General features: G+C 38.7%; 2 long non-coding RNA genes across 4 annotated transcripts in view; one reads left to right on the top strand and one right to left on the bottom strand.

Moving 5' to 3' along the window:
• The window catches only part of LOC140642122 (uncharacterized), a 48,079-nt gene extending 24,403 nt beyond the window's left edge, over nt 1-23,676 (top strand). The window contains exon 6 of one of the 2 annotated variants that reach the window (XR_012038673.1): nt 23,503-23,676. This is a non-coding gene — a long non-coding RNA (uncharacterized lncRNA). Of the gene's footprint in view, nt 1-23,463 lie in introns of both variants that reach the window. The other variant, XR_012038672.1, reaches the window with a different exon arrangement.
• Nucleotides 1-25,958, bottom strand: part of LOC140642123 (uncharacterized) — a 107,136-nt gene that overhangs the window by 8,195 nt on the left and 72,983 nt on the right. For both annotated transcript variants that reach the window (XR_012038674.1, XR_012038676.1), the window contains exon 3: nt 421-466. This is a non-coding gene — a long non-coding RNA (uncharacterized lncRNA). The remainder of the gene's footprint in view (nt 1-420; nt 467-25,958) is intronic.

Raw genomic sequence — 25,958 nt, 5'->3', positions numbered from 1 at the left:
CTTTAAAAAAAAAAATTGGGGATTCTTAAAGTGAATTTATTGGCTTTTCTGATCCAGTTTTGTTTGGAGCAAAAACCAGTATTGTACAAAGTATTAAGTATATATTTTTATATTTACTGAAATGGACTGTGGTGACTTTGGATAATAAGGAAAAGTTTAATATTAAAGCCATGTTTATTACAGTACAATTAACATGTTAAACCATGGGATAAATGCCATCAATAAAAAATTATGAAATAAAATAAAAGTAATGCACAGGCATTACTTAGAGCTGACAAGTTATAAAGATGATATATAAATAATTGAAGTGTAAAAAATTTCATCCTGCCATGTAATAATATTTGGTAATATTTATATGAAAAAAAGGGAAAATATACATGTTCCTAAGTCACCTACAACTAAATTAACTTGACAACTTACTTGTCGAGGGAATAATGACCATTTTCCCATGTTCCATCTTGGAGAGCTAAGTATAAGAGAAATAATCGTGAAAATATTAATTAATTACAAATAAATAAAATAAAAATCTTGTTAAAAACTGAAAAGTTGGGATGCTTTGGTGGCTCAGTGGTTGAGTGTCTGCCTTTGGCTCTGGTCATGATCCTGGAGTTCTGGGATCGAGTCCCACATTGGGATCCCTGCGGGAAGCCTGCTTCTCCCTCTGTCTAGTTTCTACCTCTCTCTATGGCTCTCTCATGAATAAATAAATAAAATCTTTTTTTTTAAAGGGAAAAGTCCACACCCTCTTAGAATTTACAGTCAAAGGAAAGGTGAGCAGGTAATTTGGTGCCAACAGAGGTACAACCCTACAAGAGGAGAGAGCCCATTGTTTGAATACCTCCCTGAAAGAGCTGACATCTAAACTGAAGAGTGTATAAGAAGGCACGAGAAAAAGGATGTTCAGGGAGGATGAGATAGCATGTAAAATACCTGGAAAAGAGAGAGCATAAGACACTCAGTGGGCTCCAAGTAGATTGGGAGAATGGGATTCAACCCAAGAATTAGGAATGCCAAGAAATAAAGCTGAAGAAAAAAGGCAAGTAAAGGACCGTGAAGGGAATTATGTATGCAGATCAGAGTCATGCTGGCAAGCAACAAAAATAGACCCAGGATCACATAAAAAGAAAAAAAATTTTTTGAAAACCATTGGACAGAAGCAATATGTTGTTTCCTACCAGCAGCACACACTGGTGGGGTTCCCAGAATAAAATGGGATCAGATGTAGATACAAAAGAAAGAAGATGAAAAAAGTGAGAATAACACAAAAACAAATTCTGGAGAACTTGGATTTCATTGTGTAGACAACCAGGAATCATAAAAGGGACTGACGCTCCAAGTTGTACGATTCTTGCAGCAGTGGGAATGAGCTGACGTAAAGGGAGAGGAGATTGAGAGCTGTTACAGTATAGAAAACCCAGAGAGGATGGGGACCTAAGTAAAGGGCAGTAGTAGTGGGTGAAGAGGAGAACGGGAAAGAACAGATTTGGGGATCTGGATGGATCACAGTGGTGTCAGAGAACCGGCGCTCCCCCATGCTCTGCTGCTGTGAACATGGATTTCTGGATAGTTTGAAAAGTCGTAGCTTCAGTGGCTTGTCTTTTGTGAAGGGGAAGAAAAATCACAGATGGAGATGGCTTTGGAGAGTCAAGAGTGAGCTGCTGCCTCCTCCTGCATATCCTTGTGTGGTCCCAGAGTCCACAAAACACAACTGCCCACTACCCCCACTTCCAACAGGGTGGAAGCCATCTATTTTATTTCTGAACATCTCTGTTTGGCCATAATGTCTAACCTTGACTGTCCCCCATAATGGGATGTAAATGTATTAACACCCTTTCATCGCTTGCCTGCAACTATATATCTTGGCTGCCTTCCAAGTCTTTAATTCTTTTATTGATGCAATTCATGATGGTTGTTGCTTCTGTTTAAAAGCTTCTTGCAATCTCTGAGTTTTTGGAGTACTATCTGTTTCTCCCATCCATGCTTTCATTAAAATTGATTTTCTCAGCTTCTCACGCATTTCTATATGAGACAAAGAATTTTAGATAAATGCCACAACCTAAGCACCAGAGGTAAAGACGGAGAACAATCAAGATCTGAGTAATGTTATTTTAATTGCAATTTAAAGCCAAAAGGCAAAGACTTAGTAAAGAGCTGTTTTCATTACAGTTGTTCCATGCATGAAATGAACCATTACACATTGGAAAAGAAAAAATCATTCCAGAGTGGCTTAGTTATAACAAACAAAATGAGTTCCAACAAGCTGTTTTTAGTCCCCTGGCCAAAAAATGCATTCTGTTGGTATTTAGGATTTTTTTTCTAATGTGGCATTATATTTTGAAATGTTATTTCATGTCATACTTTCTTTGTATAACATATTTGCATTGAATAATGAGAGAAGTGACCAGCTGGTCACTAGCAGTTACAAAGCCCTTTACTGGAGGCAGCAGATGATGGCAGATGGCAGTGTCAGGCTTAAGTCTCAGTAAGAATACATTTGCCGTACCTTGTCGATGTGACATAACCAACCTTTCTCTGAATCTATGTGAACGATGGCAGGGTTGTTTATTGAGATACTAATTTACATTTTGTTCTCACTGTATTTTTCCTTCCCTCATTAAAATGGTGAAGGCCTTTGGGTTTACCATAGATGAGTTTATTCAAAGACAACCCCTCTTATTCACTTGTTCTTGAAAACCTGAATTATGGAAATGAATGAGAGGATAAAGAGGAAAGAAAGTCTTTAGGATTGGAAAACTGGAAGAGAGTTTCCATACATTTGTTAGGGAAGATTCTGCAAGCTTGGGATTAGGATGTCAGTACTTGATGGAGTAGCAGAATCGACCCTGACTCCTCTACAAGCCACATGGTACACCTTGGAGGCTGTGCAGCAGGCACCAACACTATCACTTCTGTGCCCAAGTTTGGCACAGATATAACAGAGCTACTCAAATTTAAAGGAAGCATAGAGATGCACAGTCCTCTCTCTTTTTTTAAATATTTTTGAGAGGGGGTAGTTTTTTTTTTAAGATTTATTTACTTATTTTTGATAGACAGAGAGAGGCAGAGACACAGGAGGAGGGAGAAGCAGGCCCCATGCCAGGAGCCCAAGGTGGGACTCGATCCCGGGACTCCAGGATTGCGCCCTGGGCCAAAGGCCAGCGCTAAACTGCTGAGCCACCCAGGGATCCCCCAGTCCTCTCTTTTTAATGATTATGAAAACTTGAGTAACACACTTATCTGTAATCATCATATGGAAGACAAGAAACTCCTTCCACTTTTCAGAAACTATCTTAACCCCTATTCTCGTGTATGACCTTGGAAGTATAGGCCAGGACACCTTCCCCACCAGGCCCTGTCCTATACCCTTATGATTGGTAATGAATTTCTCACCATCTTGATAATTAGAGATTTGGGATCTGGTTAAAATGATAGTGCGATATTTCTTGCACTGGAGTATAGTAGATTAAAATTCAAACCCTTCACAGATAATTATGTGAGAAGACAATTATTTAAGGTAGAATATTATAAAATAAAGAGTTTTGAAGATATGATTCTATTTCACTCCACACGGTAATTATTATAATAATTATGAGAAATAAGAATAGTGGATAAGCACAGATGAGAGGGCTAGTGGGAGATGAGATTGTATCCTGGGAAGGAGATTCATGTACTTAAGCAGCAGCAATCCACCACTGTTTTATAATCAATGTTCCCAGGAAACTCTTCATTGCTGTCCTGAGTCCTTCATGGTGATGGAGATAAATTCCAGCTCTTCACAGTCCAGTGTGTCACAATCCTTCACAAACCAACATGGCCACTCACCTTTCTCTTCACCTGGCTAAACGATCCCAGTTCCATTATCTTTGTCTCCCAATGTCAAGTTTCAAGTGTTTTGCTCTTTGCATTCTTTAAAATCACTTCTGCTTTCACGTCCCATCAGCCATCTGTGCCTGAGATCATTAAAGGCTTGTGGCATAATGACAAGAACCAGGAAACAGTCCTGAAGCTGTATCTACGCAGGATCTTCGGAGGCAGCTGGAGCTCATTCGTCTTCAGGCCTGCCACTCCCCAGCTGTGTGATATGGGCCAGTCCTTTGAACTTCCCATGCCTCAGTGTCCACCCTGTTGTTAATCATGTTTTTAAATTTTTCTGTATCTAATGATGTTTTGACATTTTGGAGGCCTTATAGACCTGAGGAGGGACTCGCTTTCGCAGGGCTACTTAATTCCTAAAGATAATAAACCACTGCTCTGGAGCATGCCTTTCATAAGCAAACCAACCAATACTGAGTCTATATCCCCAACCTCCCTCTTTACCCAAACACACACCAAGTCAATATTTACCCTGCCCTAAATCACCCCAGGGCCATGTACCGGACAACTAGAGAGAGCTCACCCCTATAAACCAAAGCCTACTGAAATTACTCAAATTACCAATTCTGCCCAGCCTTGCCTTGCCCCTGGAAACCCCAGTAAAGGGTCTGTCCCAGGTTTTCCTTTCTTCCTGCTTCTGCTTCCTGACCAACTATGATGCTTCTCCCATAGCCCTGTGTGGCATGGCATGCCTCCTTCCCTTGGGAAATGTAAGTAATAACCTCTTCTTTCAATGGCATTGACCTCTCTGTGTTATTGCTCAGTCACCTACATAAATCAAAATTCCATGGGTACAAACGAGACAATATTGAAGAATCATGATAATGGTAACAGTAGATTGCCTTAAGAATTAAAAGACCCAACAATGTGCACATGTATATAAAGTCCTACGAACATCACTCCATGCACAATAAGTGCTTAATAGATGCTGCCTATAGTTTTCAGTAAACTTTAACAAACAACTGTTGAGAACTAAATCTCTTTAACTCACTTCCTTAGTTTCTTCATCTGTTCAGGGGGTATGATGACAGTATGTCAACAGCAAAGGAATGTCGTGATGATTAATTTTGACCTCTAAAAAAATCCAATGATGTGACTATATTCATATATAGTATTGCTTCAGAAAATTCCAATAATAATGATTACGTTATAATCTTAAAAACAAAATATGTTGCCTTAGGGCAATCTTATTGATCCAGTAATATCAGAAAATAACTTCTAAATGACTGGATGATTAAGGCCAATTTAAAGATATCATTTTTATCTTCAGTAATGTTGTTCCAACTAGACGGCCGTCCCCGTGGAACTCCCAGCTGCTGCTAATTCCCCAATCTTCCCTCACTGGGAAGGAAAGAAGCACGGGGCAAATACGCCCACAGTGGGAATGACAGTCACATCCCCTGCTTTTTTTGAGAAGGCTCAGTCACATTTCTGAATTATATCCAAATCAGTACCAAACTTTCTGCATGTTTTCTCATGTTCAATATGAACCACAAATGCTAGCCTGGGGCACATTCACAGGTAACTCTTGACTGTGTTCCCAGTCTAACCTGGGGCCCTGAAGCCCACACGGCTTCTGAAATGATCCTAAAGCCTTGAATTTAAAATGATATAAGGCACATGCACAACAGGGAACTGTAAAAGGATTTGTGGATAAAGAAAAGGCTTTTCTCCTAAGATAGTAACAGTGACCCAAAACTTTTCATATTAACACCAGACACTCATTCCTCTGCTCCACAGAAAGATAGCACAGGTTCCTAAGCACTTCAACATACACCACAAACACCTGGAGAGCTTGTCAAATGCAGATTGGGTGAACTCTGCTTCTGAGAAGATGGAGTAGACACTTTCCCCTATTCCTTCCACTCATTGTGACAAAAAACATTGGACAATTTGTGTGGGTAGGTGTGTGAGTGTGAGTGTGTGTGTCTGTGTATGTGTGTGTTTGTTTATACATATATCAGACATAAGAAGGCTCTGCAGGGTGGAGGGAAGAAGGTAGACTGACTAGGACCTTGAGACCCAAGGAAGGATGCAATGAGTTCCATGAGTTTTCTTTTTTGCATCATATATCTCAGACTTGGAGTGAAAGAAACAAGCAATCAGAAAATGGCTGATCTGGTCTCAGACCAATGAGAAAAAGCAACCAAACAAACCAAAACACCTTAACAGAAGGACTCAGAAAGGGGCATCCAGCAAGACAGAAACTTTTAGAAAATAAAAGCTCTACTCTAAAACACTGAACACTGTGGCCATATCTTCACCTGGCTGAGCAAAGGCTGAGTGGGGAGCCTAGACTTCCATCCTGGTGAGGCCCCAAGTCCCTTGCTGGGGTGGCATTAAAGAAGGCTAAGCAGAGAGCTGGAAATGTGGGGACCCTGGACTTCTGTTACCACCTAACAATAGTGAGGCACCCTTCTCTCTCCTCACTGAGGTGGTATCAGAGGAGGCCTAATGGAGAGTCAAAACCTTTATCTATAACTTGGTGGTAATGAGGCCATCCTCACTACGTTATCAGTGGATACCATGTGAGCTCAAACTCCCATCTCCACCTGCAACTAAGAGCCATCATTCCCCTGTCAGTGGAGACCAAGAGGAAACCTGGACTTTTACTTTCATCTGGCACTAACAAAGTAATACATTTTCCCACATTCCCCTGCCAGAGCAGTGCCAAAGAAAGTCAAAAGTTTTATATAAGATCCAGAGTCTCCTAACATAATAAAAAAAAGTCCAAATTTCAATTGAAAATTATTCATAATACCTATAATCAGGAAAATCTTCAACTAAATGTAAAGAAAGATAATCAATGGATGCCAACCTCAAGATGATGGGCAAGTTGAAATTATTGGACAAAGATTTTAAAGCAGGTATCACAAAAATGCATCAATGAGTAATAAAGAATACTCTTGAGATAATAACAAATGATAAAATCAAAAGCCTCAGTAAAGAAATAGAAAGACTATGGGCAGTCCCGGTGGCCTGGCTGTTTAGTGCCACCTTTAGCCCAGGGCCTGATCCTGGAGACCCAGGATAGAGTCCCATGTTGAGCTCCCTGCATGGAGCCTGCTTCTTCCTCTGCCTTTGTCTCTGTCTCTCTTTCTCTCTGTGTCTCTCATGAATAAATAAATAAAATCTTTTAAAAAAAGGAAATAAAAAGACTCAGCAAAATAATAAAAGATATAAAGAAAGCCAAATGGAAATTTTAGAAACAGAAAATACAGTAGCTGAAATTTAAAAGTTCAATGATGGGATCGGCAGTTGAATGGAAAGGATTGGTGAAAGAATCAGTGAACCAAAAGATAGGATGATAGAAATTATGCAGTCTGAACAATAAAGAGACACTGCTCCTGTCCCCACCTCCCCCACCAAATAGGCCTCAGGAACCAAGGAACTACACAGAGATCTAACTTTTGCATTGTTGGAGTCCCAAAGGAGAGGAGAAACAAGAAAGAGCTTAAAAAGTACTCAAAGATATAATAGCTGAAAACATCTCCAATTTGACAAGAATTCCAAACAAGATAAACCCAAGGAAATCTATGAGTTACACTTCTGAAAACCAAGGTCAAAGAAAAAATTTTGATAGTAGCTAGGGAAAAATGAGATCTTATTTATGAGGGTAAGACAATTCAAATAACTGCAAATTTCTCATCAGAAACCATGGAATCCAGAAGTAGCACAATATTTTTCAACTATTGGGGGAAAGAGTATCAACTCAGACTCTTATACTCAGAGGAAAATCAAGATATTCTCAGACAAGGGAAAACTAAAGAGAATTTGTTTCAAGCAGATCTACAAAGAACAGCTAAAGGAAATTCTCTAAATAAACCAAAAGTAGTAAAAGAAGGAACTTTGGAACATCGGGAACAGAAAAAGAACATGGTAAAGAAAATTATGGATAAGCACAGTAGGCTTTTCTTTTCATCTCAGATTTTAAAAATTATGTTTGATGGTTGAAACAAAAATTATAACACTAGATTATTATAGATGTGATTCTAAATGCACATAGAAGAAATACTTAAGACAGTAAGTAGGAGGTAAAAGGACATGGGAAGGTACATTTTTATACTTTAGTTAAACTGTTAAAATGATGCAAAGACTTTGATAAGTTATGTAAAATCATACAGTCACTCTGGAAAATAGTTTAGAAATTCCTTTAAAAATCTATTATGTGAGACACCTGGGTGGCTCAGAGGTTTAGCGTCTGCCTTTGGCTCAGGGCGTGATCCTAGTCCCAGGACTGAGTCTCACATCGGGCTGCCTGTGGGGAGCCTACTTCTCCCTCTGCCTATGTTTCTTCCTCTCTCTCTCTGTGTGTCTCTTATGAATAAAGAAATAAAATCTTTTTTTAAAAAAATCTATTATGCAACTCCCCTTTAAGTACAGTTGTTATGTACTACTAGGTATTTATCTCAGATAAAAGAAGACTTACATTAACTAAAACCTACCTGAAAGTGTTTATGTTAGCTTTATTTGCAATAGTCTAAAAAGGAGATCCATATGTCCTTAATGTGTGAGTGTAACCACACATAAATTGTAAACTGTGATCCTTCCATACCATGACTCTTCTCAGCAATAAAAAGGAATAAACTACTGAAGTAGTAACCTCCAGGGAATTAAATTTGAGTGAGACTAAAAAAAAACAATTGCAAAAGATTACATACTGTATGATTCCATTTATACAACAACACTTGGGAAATGACAAATTATAGAAATGAGAACAGATTAGTGGCTTTCAGGACTTAAGGAGAGGTGAAGGCGAGGGGAAGTTCATATGGCTATAAAAGGATACTTGTGGGGATAGAAATGTCTGTATCCCACTGCATCAATGTCAGTATCCTGGTTGTGATATTGTACTACAGCTTTGCAAGATGTTTTCATTGGGTAAACTGAGTAAAGGACACAGAGGATCTCCGTATTGTTTCTTACAAGTGCATGTGAAACTATAATTACTTCCAAGTGAGATGTTGAACCAAAAAATGCAGATTTCTGGGTTCCACCACCAGAGTTTTTGTTTCAGTAAGTCTAGGGTAGTACCTACATTTCTAAAAAGTTCCCAGGTGATGCCAATACTTCTAGTTGGGCCCACACTTTGAGAACCCTAGAGTAGAGAAAGGAGAATTTTTATTACCAGGGAGAAGGCCACAAGACGCAGTCTACCCAGAAACTCTTTCCTCCCATCTTAAACCAAAATGTCAATGTAAATAACACCTTGTAGGGTGCTAAGTCCAGAAGCAAGAGAACAAAGAGTAAGTAGAGAGAAACCTGTCTTAAGACTACATTTTTTCTAGCCTTAAGATCAATGAGGAAGACCAGCGTGGTGTCACAGTGGTCAGCAAGCCCGAAACAATGTGACCAGAGAAGTCACTGACTCTGAGTCGTGGTGCTTTTTAAAGTTAGTGGTCCCTGATCCTGGCTTGGAACTGGAAACACTTGTAAAAACACAGCTTTCTGGATCCCATGACAGAAACAATGGAATTGAAATCTCTTCTTAGAAGGCCCCACGTGAGATATGCAAAGTTGGAGAAACTGGGTCGGAGAAGCACTGGATCGCAGATTTGTGATGCAAATGATAATAACCTGGAAAAGGTCACAGGGCAAGCTGCCAGTGTAGATAGATGTGGGGTCCCAGGGCCCCTAGGTGAGAAGCAAGACCTTTCTGGCCTTCCAGGCAGGAGGGCTTCTCCCTCGGCAGTTTCTATCAGCTGCCGTTTGTGGAGCACCTGCTCTGTAGGGGGCATGATGTTCTCTGAATTTGAGAGGTTCTCCTAATCTATGATGTTCTCTAATTTGATCCTCGCCATGGTCCCGCAAGACAGCCATTATTAGCCTCATGATCTATATCTATACCTATATCTCTACCTATCATCTCTCTATCTATCTATCTATCTATCTATCTATCTATCTATCTATCCATCCAGAGAAGTTAACTGCTCAATGTCATATAGCTGATAAGTAATCAAGCAGGGCTTCTAACCTGGGTCTTTCTTCTGGGCAAGCTCAACCTCAAAACATAGTTTAAATCATAGTATCACTTGGTTCTCCAGTACAATATAGAGCAGAAGGTAGGGGAAAGGTGAATCATAACAGCAGCAAAACAGCAGAGGCAACAGCCAAAGTGATGTGAGGGAGCAGATGACAGAGTGTCATGGGGAGAAGACACAGCCTAGAGGAAGGGCTGGTTGCAAGAGGGAAGTAGATGGGGCATGAAGGGAGGGGCTGAGCTTGGCAGAGAGAGGGTGCTATGGGACGATGCAACACCTCTAATATTATGAAATTGGTTTACTTTTAAATTAAAATGGAAATTTCTATTTACAAAATAAAATAATGCTATATAAAAATATATTTAGAAAGCCATATATGCTTTAATAAAAGAAACAGCATATTTTCTAGGGCATATAAATTACCAGAATAACGTAAAACCACAATGCTTCAAAGAAGCAAATGTCTTCAGATTTGCTCATTTCCAGTTTAAACATTTGTTTTCCTAGAACATATGTCCTATAAATAATCCAACACCCAATATAAAATCTGGCAGGAAATGTAGTCCATTAAATTTCTCCCATTGTGCTTTCTTTATCTGTCATATGTTTTAATGTGATTTTATTAACTGTGATAATTGCTCCTTTACTGCTAATGATAATATGATACTGTTAAAAACCAACTTCCAAGGTAATTGTTTTTATCCTCTCCCCCTCCCTCAATACTTGCACTCAAACTGTGTGCCTGACTCTTGACTTAGAGCTGCTTGTGTTTCCGATTCCTGAGTCAATTTGGTCTCCTCCCCTGATGGTAAATCCCAGACTATGCTAACCTTGTCTCCAAGCTGCATATTTTACTTAACCCCAGGAAGGCAATACCCTGTCCTGCAGTTGTTATAACTATAACTACAGATAAAATATAATAATAGATGTATAACGCCTGCTCTTCGCTCTGTTTATAATAATTGATCACTAGTAACAGTCTGTAGTAGCAGCACTGGTCATAACTGGTGGAAAACAGTAGTAACAATATCCAATAAAGAGCTCTAAAAAAGTGAGCATTTGGTATCTGCTGTTTTGGTTAAAACAAGTTATCTTACTCTCAGGGCTTTCTCCTGTATTGTTCAGAGGAAAAATTGCTAGTGTCTGGCCCATCCAAAGAGATGCCTCAGGCTATCATTATTTACTGACCCCAACCTCCAGACCTCCCAGCTTACTTTCCTTGTTTCAAGTGATGTCTAGCAAGCAACTTCTTGCTTGGTGGCTTATCTTCCTGTGTGAATTTGCCATCCAGAAAGAGAATGCATTGAGCACCTCAGGCTTTTTACACTTCTCTCATTATGATTCTAGTTTACTAAAGAAGAAAGGAAATGAAATATCCCACCTGATGAATATTTTATTTTGGGATTTTTTTTCTGTTTCTTCTTTTATTCACTGGATTCTCCACTGGCTAGGTGGAAGAGTCTCGCACAGCAAAAGGAACAATCGGCAAAATGAAAAGGTAAACCTATGGAATGGAAGAATGTATCTGATGGCAGAGGAGTATGTGGAAGGACGCTTAGCATCACTCATCATCGGGAAACGCAAATCAAAACTACAGTGAGATATCATCTCACACCTGCTAGGATGACTATTATCAAGAAAACCCAAAAGATAACAGGTTTTGTCTTGCTTCCAGATTATCACTCGGGTTTCAGCTGAATTCAGTTCATTGCTATGAAGGTCTTAGACATCCATGGAAACACCAATATTGGGGTGGACGGTGACAGAGGAAAGGGAGCCTTGTGCACTGTCACTGTGGACAGGGATGTAAAAGAGTGCAGCCACGACGGAAAGCCATATGAGGGTTCCTCCAAAAATTAAAACTAGAACTACTATATGATTCAACAACCCCACTTCTGGATGGATAAAAGGAAATGAAACCAGTATCTTGAAGAGCTAACTGCTCTCCCATGCTCATTGCAGCTATCTAGATTATCTATCTATCTATCTATCATCTATCTAGGGTTTTCCCTATGGAAACATTGCAGCTATGTAGATATCTATCTATCTAGACATCTATGGAAACACCAAGATCGGGGAGGACGGTGACAGAGGAAAGGCAGCCTTGTGCACTGTCACTGTGGACAGGGATGTAAAACAGTGCAGCCATGACGGAAAGCCATATGAGGGTTCCTCCAAAAATTAAAACTAGAACTACTATATGATTCAACAACTCCACTTCTGGATGGATAGAAGGAAATGAAACCAGTATCTTGAAGAGCTAACTGCCCTCCCATGTTCATTGCAGCACCATTCACAATAGCCAAGATATGGAAACAACCCAAGTGCTTGTTAATGGATAAACAGAGAAAATGTGATGGCATCACACTGTGGAATATTATTCAGCCTTAAAAAAGATGGACATTCTGTCCCATGTGACAACCTGGGTGAACCTGGAGGGCATCATGCTCAGTGAAGTAAGCCGGTCACAGACGTACAAACACTATGTGATACTACTTGCATGAGATCTCTAAAACAGTCATAGAAGCAGGAAGTAGAATGGTGGTTATCAGGGGCTGAGTGGAGGGGAAAGCAGGAAGGTGTCCCCTCAGCATGAAGTTTCATCTTTTTACAAGAGAACACGTTCTTGAGATCTGCCATAAACCTGACACCTTTAGTTAACCACACTATGTTGTACACTTAAACATTTGTCAAGAGGCTGGATCTCACACAAGGTGTTTTTACCACAATTTTAAAAATGGTGAACAATGTATCTAAGAAGGAAATATCAAAACACTAAATATAGGGTTTTGTTTCCTTTTACAAAAGAAGCTTTTACAAAAATAAAAAATGATGGTAGTAAATAAGAAGTGTTTGGAATCCCACCCTGGTGCTACTGTCAGTCATGATCGCTGACAGGTCACTTTTCCTTTCTGCACCTCAGGACCCATCCATAGATGAGGAGTTGGTTCAGGGCACTAGGCCAAACAACATGCGTGTCGATGCGGGTTGCCTGGGACCAGGAACCTGTATGTATTTTATCTTCCAGATCAATGATGCTCTGTGCCAGATATAAAAAATATTTCCAAATTGCCTCTCATTACCCCAAATGTAAAATAGTTGTAGGGATTTTTGAGCAAACTGAAATGTGGTTTAGGTTCATGTGGGCAATGACAGATGAATTTTCATAGATGTTGAAATTTTCTGAGGCATGGTTAACCAGCTTCCATTGCAATATTGACCCAGTTCCCCAAACATTTTATTCTCAGCCAATATAGACATGGTAATTAAACTGCTAGAGGGAGATTCTTTTTGGCCACAATATATTATTTCTTTTGTTAAAAAAAAAATAAGTGGTTTCTGTAGTTCTGCTTAAAACTGGCCTTTACTTTTAAGCTTACCCATCTGGAAATTTAAGGAAGAGGAAGATAGAGCTACTTTGTCTTCCAATTCTTCCAGATTGTCACTCGGGTTTCAGCTGAATTCAGTTCATTGCTATGAAGGTCTTAGACCTCTATGGAAACACCAAGAAAGTCGCTAAGGTTTATTAGGGTGTGTTTATATTAATCTTGAGGCAACCCAAACATCGGTTCCATATGGTAGACTGTTAAATTTAACTCATTTGTGACATTCATTCTGTAGTTCTTTACAATGGAATTGGACAAAAGAGCCAATTTGGGGTTTGACTTTACAAATATCGTGATGTTTTGGGTGAAATATACAACTATTATTTGGGTTACTATGTAGCCTTGCCATGGGGCAATCAGTCTCTGGGATAAATATCCAAATAAACACATAATGGCTCCAGGATAAACCTAATAAGGGATTTTAATTTCTGCCTCTTTCAAACATACATTTTGGTGACATCTTATCCTTAGTCCTATAGAAGAGTAATTTTGAAATAAGAATTTATTTTTAAAAAAGGCTGCAAAGAAAGAAATAATGGAGAAAAGTATGTAAAGACAATGGTGGTGTTCTTGATCCATTTCATCAGGGCGTATCCACTTTGGTACTATGGGTCACTTACATCGTGGGATTGCTTCAGGCATTGTGAGTGGAATGAAATATAAATACTACTGTTACCACAAATTTTTCATTTATTGAACATTTATGCCCTACACAGAACAAAGTATCACCCAGGCACTATCTCAGCACAAAACCACAGGATAGGAAGTGTCATGACTATTTATGGATGAGGACATTGTGATTCCAAAAGTTATAATGAATTGCTCAGGGTCACACATTTGTTATAGGTAGATCTGAGATTTGAACCCAGGTTGTCTGACTTGGTAGACTGCCCTCTAAGGAAACGAGATGTCATGAATTCCACTAAGAAAACATGTCATCCCACAGTGACCTCACCTTAAAGCACCAGTTGAAACTACTCATTCTTCATTAAGGTGGCCAGAAACATTAGATAGTTCTTGCTATATTTGCATTTTCAATCTACAGGCTTCACACACACACACACAAATTGTAATACATAGAATTTCAAGTTTGAGATTCTGACAATTTTAAGTAAGTTCACACATTCAGAAAAGAGGATTCAACTGAGCTAGAAACATAGTGAATTTTGATCTAAGCAACTTCACTCAGAAAGGAGAAAGAGCTTTTTTGGGAAGAGAAGTCTATTAGAAAATAAGATAGAAGTTCTTGGAGTAAACTTGCTACTTTAAAACAGTACAAAGGAAAGGAGCTACTTTTGAAACTCTTCTGATAAAAATAAAAGTAGTTTCCTTAATAGGAAATTAGGAAATTTGGAAAATGTTAATTTAAACAAAGATGTGTAAGCTACTGTGACTGCTGACTGAGAAAAGGGCAATAGTTCAAAAAGAAAGAAAAAAGATACAAAAGGAGACAAGAAGATGAAAAAGAGGAGAAAGAAGGAAGAGAGGGAAGAGAGGAAAAAGAGGAGGGGGAAATGAAATGGAGAGGGAGGGAGGAGGGAAGGGACAGGGAGGAGTCAGGGGAGGAAGTTAGGAATAAAAGGGAAAGGAAAGAAGGGAAAATAAAAGAAAATATTTAAAAAGCAAGAGTGGCTCATTTATCTTTATCTATTCTTTCCATTAATCTTTAACTTCTGTTGAGATATTCACTAAGGTATTTTATGGAGCATATTATTAGTTTTGATATGGTCAGAATGTAAACTATGTGAGGTCAGATATTTATTTCTTTACTTTTGTTCATGGTTTTCTCCCCAGAATCTGGACAGCATCAAGCATTATAGATGATATTCACTGTGTTTGTTGAATTAATGAATTTTCAGGTTATACTTTCAAATACACCAACGAGAGCTAGTCCATTAGGTGATCTATGTCTTATATTGAATGACTTAATAGTACAGAGAATAACTGTATGTTGACTGTATGTTTTCAACTGTATGTTGAAAAGAATGAACTTTTCTAAACAAATCCATTTCGGCCTAACATCTAACATGCCAACTCTGGAGATATTTCAGAAATGCAGCCAATTATCAAAATTGTTGTCAGTGAGATTTGCGTACTGGCAGGTTCCTATGTCCCCTCAAAAACTGTGTTTTACCTCTGCTTAACAGGGAAAATTTTCTTGAGACCAAAATTAAATAGATGTGGGTATGGAGTTTATTGGTAATTTTTTAAAAGTTTTTACTTTAATTCCAGTTAGTTAACATATAGCGATCTATTAGTTTCAGGCGCACAATATAGTGATTCAACACTTTATACAACTCCCAGTGCTCATCATGACAAGTACCCTCCTTAACTCCCACCACCTATTTTCCCCATTCCCCCCACTCCTGGGTTTGATCATTTTTGAATGTGAAAAAGTACTAGTAAGAGGTCCAAGGAGAGAGGAAATAAGGGCTTTGGTAGCTTCTGCTTTTTCCTACCTTGTCCTGAAAATGTCGGAACGTCCTCTGGGAGCTTAGGTGAATACAGCCACCACCACCCCAACCTATATGTCAATAGAACCAACAATAGCAGCAAAACTAAGAGCAGCCATTTTCTTGAGCATTTAGATGCTGGGATTGCTTTGATCATTTTCCACGTATGGGCGCATTCAGTCCTTAGAACAGCCCTGTGCCGTGAAGACAACCTGAGGTCTTCTCCATTTCTCACCATTGAAGCCACAAGGATCTACTTCTGAGGTTGGCAAATTCCTCTTTGGTGCCTATTCCTCTAAAGTTTTTGGAAAATAACCATATCCATTCATTCAAGCGCTGCCTATGGCTACTTTTGCATGAAAAAAGTAGTGTGACAGAGACCATACGGCCCACAAAGCCGAAAGTGTTGACTATCTGGCGATGTACAGAAAAAAAGTCTCCAGCCCATGACCTCTGGAGTCTGCAGAGGAATTCGGGAAACTCTTGCATTCTTCCCTTCTAACTCTCTGGAAGTTTTGCCTCCATTTTTGTCTCCCGTTTCCCCACTTCTCCTGACATTTTATTTTGGAAAGTTGGCTTAAGAGTAAGGGTGCCGACGTCAGGACTAGACTGCCAAGGTTCAAATTCCTTTTGCCCTATAACTTTGACAAACCCGCTAAACTCCTATGTGCTTCAGTTGTGTCCTCTGTGGCTACTGCTACCATTTCTGCTCTATTAGTGCTATTTTTGGCAACTCTCCACCTTCATCTCTGTTATACAAAAACAGAAATCTCAGGGACTAGCAGTCCCTGTGCTTGCTGCCAGGATGGAACTCCTGCTGTCCTTCCATACAAAACCAGAAACCGCGGCCTCACATTAAGCTTTCCATCTCCAGCCCTTTATAGAGGAATCATCTCCCAGGAACTAAAGGTGCTTGTGGATACTGTAGCCAAGCTGCATGGGAAAGGAAATCAGCCTTTATTCTCCCAGGAACCCTACTGTGCCCACATTGCCAGCTTCCTTCCACTAAGATGCCTCTGTTACCCAGGGGTCTGTTACTTGAACTACCCACATACTATGTCCACAATCGAATCGCTGGGTGAGGACACTGAGGCCTTCTGTTGGTGTCTCATGGAATGAGCTCTAAAAGAGGAGTGAAGCTGCCTGGATTTCAATGTTGGTTCTATCCAAAAGTGTTTCATGACCTTAAGCCATCCCTTTAACTCGTCTGTACTCTTCTTCCCACGTCTAAAGTCAGGCATACTAGATAATCTCTAAGGTCCCTTATAACTGTAGTATTTTCATGGTGCTCTACAACCCTGAACTGTTAATAAGGGACACTTAAAGCTTGCCCAAATGGAATCTATTCAATTAGAATTTGGCCTGAGTCAAAATCACCAACTGTCCAGGCTACAGAAGCGTGGCCTTTGTCCTAAGAAGAGAGGTTAATTGGTCACCCTCTCCAAGGGTCCTTTATAGCAAACTGGTTCAAAATTATGGCTAGGGATAAAAAATACTTTGCATAGTCTTTTTAGATCTAGGCCAACTGTTTCTTGCAAAGAAAAAGAAATGACTTGCTTTTCTTAGCAATAATTTTTACACCTCAAGCTATATTTTAACATAAGCCTCTAGGCTCTCAGCAGAGAAAATATATATAAGACAGCATACTGGAGGAGTTTAAATGTCAGATTTAGTCAATGTTTTCAAAGCAATAGCTTCAATAAATGGGGGAAAAAGTCATCCAAGGATGTCTTCAGGGTGCTAGGGGAGACAAAGATTAAAGGCTGTTCAGTTGTATGAAGAAGGAGAAAAGATGAGATGATGATTTGGGAAATGAAAATAAGGTGAAAGTGCAGATATTTGAATTTTGATATCATAAAATAAAAATTCCAAACTCTTTCAGATACATATGAGAGGTCTTTATTTTTTATCCTATTTCAAGAGAACAGGATGAAAAGTATTGACTTTTGGATTGTGACACATTCCTTAAATTCCATTACTGAAGAATGAATACACTAAACACAGGTATTGGCCCTAAATAATGTAAAGAAGCCCATGAGGACACATTCATGGACCATGTTGACCAGTGACATATTGAAGTCTGTATTTTTTCAGGTACAATTTCAAGAGTTTTATCACATCTGTTTAAACCTATTAAAAATGAAAAGGAGAGAAATAAAAAAAACTAGGTTTTTGTCTTTGTAATTTATGGAGTCCAGTAAATGAGCCCTTACAAGTGGATTTAATAATACTTTTTTTTTAATTTTTATTTATTTATGATAGTCACAGAGAGAGAGAGAGAGAGGCAGAGACACAGGCAGAGGGAGAAGCAGGCTCCATGCACCAGGAACCCGATGTGGGATTCGATCCCGGGTCTCCGGGATCGCGCCCTGGGCCAAAGGCAGGCGCCAAACCGCTGCGCCACCCAGGGATCCCTATAATACTTTTTAAAAATTTTTGTTATTGAAGTGTAGTTTACATACAACATTATATTAGTTTCACATAGTGATTCCCCATCTCTATACAGTACTCAGTACTCACCACAATTAGAGTGGTCACTATCTCTCACCATACAACATTAATTACAATATTATTGACTATATTCCCTATCCTGTAATTTTCATCTCTGCGACTTATTTATTTTACAACCAGAAATTTATACCTCTTAATTCCTTTAACTTATTTTATCCATCCCCTCACGCCCCTACCCTCTGGCAACCACCAGTTTGTTCTCTGTATTTTGGTCTATTTCCATTTATTGTTGGTGGTAGTAGTGGAGTTTTCATGTTTTTGTTCTGTTAGATTTCACATATAAGTGAAATCATGTGGTATTTATCTTTGTCTATTTCACTTAGCATAATACCCTGTAAGTTCATCCTATTGTTGCAAATAACAAGATCTCGTTCTTTCTGTAATGCTTTTCTTAAAAAGAAGATACAGAGATTCTTTAGTTTGGACTGTGTGTAGAAGGGGTTTCGTGAAGAAGAGGTGACAAATAGCAGGAAGTACTTGTTTATATCTTTATCTGGGGAATAGGTTTATGCTTCAGCGGTGTGCCAGTCACTCAAGTAGCCTCTGTAGAGCATGACAGTACCCAAGACCAAATGACAACCCATTCATGAGCCCAGGGGCCATGATATGAGAGTCTCACTGCCCAGCTTCTACTGACTACAGCTCTGTAATACACTTTGTAGCACATTCGCAAAGCTAGAATTTCTTGAAAACCGCTCAAGCGAATTAAAAAGCAGCCTTCAAAATCTCATCAACAAAGACAAGATAACAATAGATTAATAATGACTCACACATTCTATGAAAATATCCATGATTTATCCCATCACTCTCTTGTGATGGGCCATCAGCACTGCACTGAGGTCCTATGTAACCAGAACTGTTTCTTGTCTTGACCTCATTCTTAAGTACCGGACAGGCTGAGTTCTCTTCTAGAATATTCCAATAAACAAGTCCTCTAGATTTGGCCCTGGCTGGCCCACATGCTGAGCCTCCTACTTACAATTCCACTGATGTGTACCCTCCTCTACAGCTGGATACATAAGCCTTTCAATCCCACATTCATTCAACAGCATCACCATGGCAATGTGTATACTCACTTGTAGCCAAAATAAATTTTACACCTTGATCAAAATTAATTGGTGTAAAGACTTCACAGTGAGCAAAAGTGCCTGAGAATTCTGATAGGTAGCCACCGAGTGATTTAAAACAAACAAACAAACAAACACACACACACAACTGTTAATTCAATAGGCTTGAAGGTTAAACAACTATAGATTGTAGGGTCCCTGATTTTTACATCATGATTTTTAACCAAGGCATAGACACATATACTTTGGCTCTTTCCAGATCTATCAAGATTTAAGTCATATTTTTAAGGATAGTGTTAACATGTTTACATTTTTTATGGCCCAGGCCTATTTGGTTTAACTACTCTGTGTTATACCAACTTTCATGATTATTTTTCCCTTTCAGCACTTTTATAGTAATTTTATATTCACCCTTTGATGCTGCATTGTGTTTCCTTTCAGCTAAGTGACCTGGATATCACAATCAGCTGGAAACATTTGCCCTTTGTGTAGATCAGGGTTTGGAAGGCAGAGAATTGCAGGGAGGTTATTAATAAATGGGAGAGATTATATAGTATGACATTTTAGAGCTCGTTTGTATCAGTCCAGTAGAAGCTTGTATGTTACCCAAATGCAGCCCCAGTTGGGCTGTCAACACTGTGGCCCAATATCAGAGTGATTGTAAGATACTCCTAGAGGATCATGTGCCTGCCAAACACGTAACAGGGCTTCACAGTTTCAACCATCTTTTGTGTAGTCCCTCTTGCAGCGAGAGCCTGGCACAGAAGGCAGGACTTCCAGCTGGTACGCTGGGTACATTGGGCCACCAGAGGTAATGAGCACATTTGACATTTACAGTTTGGTCTGAACTCACAGTGGTAATAAATAACACGAGTTGAATTCATGAGTGACCAGTGTGCAGATATACAGAGTATCTCAGTGGAGACCTCCCTAGGGTGTCAAGGTTTACAAAAAGAAATAAATGCTTTTGGAAGCCAAGAATGGTTTATGGAGTATGCGTGCTAAACATGTGGAATCCTCAGTGGGAATAACGCAGCCAGGTACCTGAGGCAGGATTGGAGGGTGCCCATGTGTGTCAGGGGAAGGGATTTTTATCTTTAATAGGCACAGCCAGCTTAATATGAAACTTGCATCTGCAGTTTGCACCAAACTCAAGACTTTCAGAGTTATCTATAGAGTCAAATGCTTCTTTATTTGACTGGCCGTTGAATAACTATGGCAGTATTGGGGAAACCAGTAATTTCTGACTGTGAGGGGAATTAAGCCTTTCTTATCCCTTTCAAAAAAAAAAAAGAGAGAGAGAGAGAGAGAGAAAGAGAAAATGTTCCTTTATTCCTTGTTTATATTATAAAAGAGATGCATTTTTGTTTTAAAAAAGTGTTTTAAATGGGGGCACCTGGGTGGCTCAGTCAGTCAAGCATCTGCCTTCGGCTGGGGTCATAATCCCAGAGTCCTGGGATTGAGCCCCACATCAGGCTCCCTGCTCAGCAGGGAGTCTGCTTCTCCCTCTGCCCCTCCCTCTGCTTGTGCCCTCTCTCTCTCACTCTTTATCTGTCTCATACATGCTCCCTCTCTCTCGAATAAATAGATAAATCTTTTTAAAAAAATTTTAATGCAAAAATTCAAAAAGAAGGATATAAAAATCACCTGTCATCCTCACCATCTCAGATAAACTCTGTCAGTAGTTTGGTTAAAATCCTTCTAGTGTCTTCTCAATGTGTGTGTGTATATGATTAATTTAAAATATACAAACATGAGGTATAAAATATAAAAATATACATCTGCTTTTATTTTTCCTCAACAAAATATTTTGATCATTTCCCCAAGACATTATCCTTCCCCTGGTATATTTTTAAGTGCACATGATATTCCAGTATGACCCTACTGTAATTTACTTAAACAACCTTATACCATTGGAAATTATGTTATGTCCAACTTTTTGGCTACCTTGAGTGATGCTGTAATGAACATCAAGAAGGGACATATCTCTTAAAATTGATTCTACTTTTTATAATTCCAAGCATTCTTTCTGCTGCTTTTTCCATTACGAATTAATCATGCATCCACCTACTCACCAAGCATTTAGTTTTCTTCTTTATCTGGGACATTACTGATATCCAAGTATGGAAATGATAGGAAATATTTGAAGATATGTCAATAAAGAAGATTTACAATAGTTCTAAGTTTCCCTAAAAATAGAACCAGAACCAACGGTGAGAAGGTACAGGAGAGAAATATCTACTCCACATGTAAACTTTGAAGCAATGAAATAGGCTGAGCTGTAGAATGATGAGTTCACACCTCTGATTTTCAAGTGGGGCTGGTATGATGTCTATTAAGGATCTTTTAAAAAAGATTCTTATTTTGGTTTGGAAATGGATTAGATTAAATTTTTTCAAGATTTCTGTTTTTCAAAACGGAAGTTTTTTTGCAAATTTATGTGAACCATCTATAAACAAGACTGGCGTTTTATTAGCATAGATGTGATTTAATACACAAAGGTTTGAATAAACCTTTGATACTTATTTTTTTAAGATTTATTTGTTTATTTAGAGAGAGAGCGTGTGTGTGAATGAGAGCAGGGGAAGAGGTAGAGGCGGAGGGAGAGAGAAAGAGAGAGAGAGAGAATCTCAAGCAGACTCTGCACTGAGCATGAAGCCTGATGCAGGGCTGGATCTCATAACTCTAGGATCATGACCTGAGCCGAAATCAAGAGTCAGTCACTCAGTCAACTGACTGAGCCACCCAGGCACCCCATTCAAACTTTTGATATTCATTAATCACAAAGTCAGTTGATGAGAAATTTCAAAACTGGTAGTCTCCAATATGTTTAAAACTTAGGTATCTGACATATTTGGGGAGCTCTTTATTTTTAATAATTTACAAATACATAAAATTTAGCTTAAAAATTGTTTTGAATCAAACAATTACAGAATCTGTGATCCGTTTCTGCAAATTTATGGCTTTGCGAAATGAAGATTAAAAACCACTGCACTAGACTCTCCTTTAGAATCTTTCGAGTTCTAAGATGCTAAATTCTTGCAAAATTTTGAAAGGATTGTATCTGTATGATCCAGTTTCTTGATTTAAATATTGCTGTATTATATGCAGCGATGCATCTATTGACAGAGTGTAATGGTTGTAGGGCATATGTGGAACATTGCTGGTCACACTGAGGCAACGCATGAACTTGGGATCAAGAGAAAGCTGGAGTGAGTTTGTACTGGTTCTTCAATAAAGAGTTCAGGCTAACAGGTGTGGCATGGGAAAATGGGTCAGGCAGTACTAATAAAGGGATAGATAACAGGGGCTGAAATTTCATTCATGGGTATTGATGTCAGGGAAGAAACCAGCAAGGAAGAAAGTGGCTCATTAAATGGCAATTTTTGTCCAAAGAAGGAAGTCTTCCTCTTCTTGCCAAAGTCATATCATACTCTCAAAGAGTGGACAGACCCAAGTTCAAAATGATAGGTTAGTTAGGAAAAGGTCCTGTTTTTGATGACATGAAGTTGCAGAGACAAAGTAGAACATTTCTGACACTAATAGTTTGTGGATGGACAATTTTATAAGAAACTAATTTTATGCTTAGAAACCATGTTGGCTGGTCTCCTAAAGTCTTGACAGAGATTCTCTAGGCTTAAGAGCATGGCATGCCCTCTGGGGTGTGACAGTCTGGTGTGATGATATGAAAAGAAACTTGAAGAAGAGTAACTTCTCTTCTATTCCCAAGCAGGGAATGAACGAGCCAAGCTCAAGCCATAGGGCTATTTCCAGGGCAACACAGATTCTAACAAAAGCAAGAAAATGAAGAAAGCAAGACATAGGGTTTTTAGGGTGCTGGTGGTCTTCAATTCACTCACTGGCTTGTACCTCTCCACCTAATTAAATAATACCCTCAGAAGTCATTTTAGATGCAAAGCAGTTGCATTACATATAATTACATATAAACATATAGAGAGATGTTTATATGTAATATTTATATATGGGTTATAGTTGTGCAATTATTCTTTGATTTCGAAGGGAATACATTCATTTGTTAAATAATCATTTGTTAATTAGCTATTTGTAATCTCCACTATGCTAAGTACTGGTAGATACAGAACTGATTTCCATAATTTACAAAGTTAAAATATGACTGAGAAATACACAATATATAATTTTAAGCAGTAATATCATGCTATATGTTTTGCAGATTGCTTCCATATATGTTGTTATCTTACTTGCTCTACAGCATTTGGGACATTTCCAGCTGAAAGAGACCCAAAGATCGCCTCATCCACCAGGTGTGCAGGGGAACAAACATGACAGCCAGAGACACTGTGACTTGCTTAGACAATATCACAGCCAAAATCTTCTGACTAGAGCAACACAGAGACCACATTAAGTCTTTCTGTGAAAATAAACGTGCCAGTGCATCTTTTTCTCTGTAAATATAGATTTAATTTTTAGTCGATTCTAAGTTTGTCAAATAGCTTGAGCCGTTTTTTCAAATATTTGGGGCCTGCCTTGATATAAATCACGCTTATGAAAAACATTTTAATTTACAAAGCTGCATATATATTTTAAGGGAAAATTAAAACATATGTTTATGATTCATTTACAGTTAACTCAGTCTTTTATTTTGCAATAGTCGCGTGATGCTTAGATACTTCACTGTGTCTTCAAAATAGTTTTTCCCGAAAGTAGAAATCATAGTTCGTTAAGATTAAATAAATTTACTTCTGAAAATCATCATGCACGCCTCAAAATTAGTTTTCACAGCACTTCATTAGATTTCAAACTTAATAGAAATTGTTCATTGTTCAAACTTACTCGTCATTTAATTTTTTTCCAACTCCTTATGTGCTATATAAAGTGAGTTTATTTTACATTTTCTCGTAATCCTTTAGAATATGTATATCACAGTTAGTAAAATGGCTTTTGTTGTCAAAAGGGAAAGAAAGAAGAAAAAAATCCCTGTTTTTTTTTTTAAATAATAACAAGACTTTTAAATGAATACCTCTTTTCACCATTCAGACATGAGTGAACTTGGCATTAAACACGTTCTTAATTCAATCCATCTGTTCAGTGCCCACTACTTTATTTTTAGTGCCACCACTTAAAACCGCCTGAAATATTTCATAGTGAAAATTATCAAAGAACACAACATTCCCAATATAATAAACATATATATGTTCACCAATGAACTATCTTTTCTGATGCAGTAGTGTTTATCTCCTGTCTAAAAGCAAATCTACCTTCCGAAAAGAATTCTAAGAATTTTATGGCAGGGCATTTTAGTCACTAATCATGTGGTCTATCCAGTGCAGCATTTGAGTATAAATCATTAATTTAACGTAGTTTCAGGTATATATACTGGGTTTTAAAAAAATACTGGCAACAAAATAGACGATGGAGGCATACTTTACCATTGTGTAAAATCTTAAGAGGCAATGAAAATAAGCAACCTCCATACGTTTGCTAAAATTCTCTAGACAGAGTTGTCTGCAGTGGCAAGCACTTTGCTGGAGCGCAGGCCTTGCCACTGTCTTCAGATCCACCGGCCTCCTACTAACCACTGGAGTGAAATCCCGCACAAGCCACTACTGAGCCACATGGAGGCAAGTGCGGTCAACTGGGCACAGCAACCAGCAAGCCTGGCTGGTTCTCGCCCAAGCTCTCCCTGCTGGTCTTCCTCTTTCCAAAACAGCCCTGGGAGCTGCTCAAAAAAGACCTGATTGTACTGCTTTGGACTACAGTTTCAGTCTCTGTATACTTCAAAACCAGAGTTTCCTGTTTCAGCAGGAATTCCTGGTATTTATTTTTAAAGCCAAAAATCAGAAGTGTCCCATACTCTAAAACTTTTTATTTTACATGAGCTGTACATCAAAGGTACACGACCAGGTAGTTTTTATTTTATGAGATCCTGCAGTTTTAACTTCTGGGATAATATGCTTTGCGTGGCATTTTTTTCGTAGTCTTTTCATTTCTAATAAGAATCTGAAAACACTAGGGTGGGTAGAGAAAGTAAAAACTTGTGCAGGCAAGTGCATAGTCCTTTACATTTCTAGTTTTAGGCACAATTTCTAAATGTAAATGTTGCTATCATAAGAGGCAGTGTAATCTAGCAGAGAAATGACAAGAGAGTCTGCAGGGTTGCAAGTGACCTCCCTCAGAGAGCATAGAGTTGAATTCCTTTGTGTGCAGGGGCATCCTTGCAAGGTTGAACAATTCCCTGAGTGCCAGCAAATGGCAGAGGTGGAACTCAAGTTCTAAATCCACATCTCTTGTCCCCACTCTGCTACCTAGACTAGGAGTCAGAAAAGTGGTCTTGGTTTTCTACCACCAGTGGGCTTGATTTCTCTACCTGTGAAATGAAGGGGGGCAGTAAACCAGATGATTTTAAGGTCCTTTCTAATACCAGATTTTTCTATGTGTTCTAGAAAGGAAGTGGCATATTTTCAATTTCTAGAAGACAAATTTATTTTGAAACATGAAAAATTCTGGATTTTATCTCCTAATCCTTTTTGAAAGTTGGGTGTAATTATTAAACGAAGTAATGTGTGTGAAGACCTGAAAATGCCTGATACTTAGCAAACGATAGTTCTTCATATTTTCATTTCCTCCAAGGAAGCAGGAATATTTTCACTCCTTTGGCCAAAATGTCCCATACACTATTTCCTTCGGGACTTGGGCTCATCTCACCCT

The sequence above is a fragment of the Canis lupus genome, chromosome 11 (assembly GCF_048164855.1).
Source record: "Canis lupus baileyi chromosome 11, mCanLup2.hap1, whole genome shotgun sequence".
NCBI lineage: Eukaryota > Metazoa > Chordata > Mammalia > Carnivora > Canidae > Canis > Canis lupus.
This window is presented reverse-complemented; position numbering and strand designations above follow the sequence as displayed.